The sequence below is a fragment of the Vigna radiata genome, unplaced genomic scaffold (assembly GCF_000741045.1).
Source record: "Vigna radiata var. radiata cultivar VC1973A unplaced genomic scaffold, Vradiata_ver6 scaffold_131, whole genome shotgun sequence".
Classification (NCBI taxonomy): Eukaryota; Viridiplantae; Streptophyta; class Magnoliopsida; order Fabales; family Fabaceae; genus Vigna; species Vigna radiata.
In genome coordinates, this window is record NW_014543258.1 from 187,521 (window position 1) to 189,314 (window position 1,794).

Here is a 1,794-nt window from a genome sequence, read left to right on the forward strand (position 1 = left end):
TGGGATGATTTAATTCCTAACTTTAATTACCATGAAAAAGAAATATTAGGTAAATATTAGGTAGAATATTTGGCTACCGCTGAATGGATTTTATTGCCATTTTCTACTGTGATTGATAAATTTTTTGGTAATTAATGTAGACTAATATTTCGCAATGGTAAATAAAAACTTCTTGCTTATTTTAGCCCACGATTTAATCTTAGTTTGATGTAAGAAACTATTGGGAGATCCCAAATATATGGTAAAGACATATAATATAAATATAAAGACGTTATCATAGATAATATTAGAATGACAGTTAATAAAGGATTACAGTAATTCAAATTAACTCCGGAATTAAAACCTTTAAAAAAAAAAAAGAAGTACTTCAAAATGACAAAAGCTGAGTACTATAGAGTATTTCAAAATAAATAAAGTAAATAGAACTTCTAAGGGACTAGGCTGCAGCGTCAGCATCCTCAAGCTCTTGCTCTAGGGGAGCCTCCTCTACATCTGGTCACATCCAAGTGGATGATCATCGCAAAAGGGAACATACACAAGCAACAAAAACAAGCAAAGGTGAGCTAGGTATAAAAAACATGTTATACAATGACACCCAACATACAAAGTTCACTCAAAACATATTAAAAGACACTACAAGACTTGTTACATGAGGAACCGACTCGTTCGGACTACAATGATTGTCGAGCTATGGTTGGTTGAGCACTCGTGGTGGCCTCTACTGGTTTGCAAAGCCATTGCCAATGGGTTTCACCCTACCACACTCACGAGGTTAGTCTGTTCCGTGACTTGGAACATACTAGAAGCCTCCAAGACTAAGACCTCCTGCTACTACTCACCACATGATTAAATCCTCTCTACTTGAGAATGATTGACCATTGTAGTTTCATGAAAACCCCCAAGACTGAGCTACCATGCAAATCATTCTATACATTACTAGGGCACTGTTAAGTCCTTGACAAGTGCACCAGATCGTTATCAAGTATTATAAACAGGTAAGTCCGAGTATCGTTTTCCCAAAGGACTCTTAGGCCTTAACTTTCATGTAACCTAATCACGTAAGACTTGGGAAGAGAATAAATTTGGTGGTTATATGTAAAGAACAAAAATAAACATGCAATGTAGTTGATTCAATTGGTTTTGAGAAACTATGAATGAATGGTGTTGTTGGGGTTTACAATTTCATCTTATCCACTCTCATATATCTATTCTTCTTATTTACTTCACTTATTTATCTAATTGTCATGCACACTTTCTTATTTACCCTTAACCCAATCCCTTGGTGAAAAGAGCCTATTATTAGTTATCGGCTTGCTATCCCTAGCCTCCCCTAGTAACCAATAATGCAATGCGATCGGAAGCAACTACAATTGACCTTCCTACCCCTATCCCTAGGCGATATTGGCATAATCAAGGAATTTCCCACCAGTTCATGACATTACCGTACGTCCCCATATCGATAAAGACAAACATCTTTTACTGAATGAGTTAAACAATAAAAGCATTGAGCACAGATGACAACCCAACAATTGATAAATAAGTATATGGCAAGCATATGAAATAAATAAGAATTTGAATATATGAGAGTTTCAAAAGATTACTGATGAAGGTTGAAAAACAGTTATTTTCATATGTCAATTTGGACCAAATTACACCCTTTACTACTCGGAATGAGCTTAGAATCAAGCAAAACTCAATAAATGAGTCTGAAGAGAGTCAAAAGTTGTTTTTAGTGATTTTATGCTTGTTTTGCATTGTTTTGAAGCTAATTTGAGAAAAGTAGACAATGGAGTT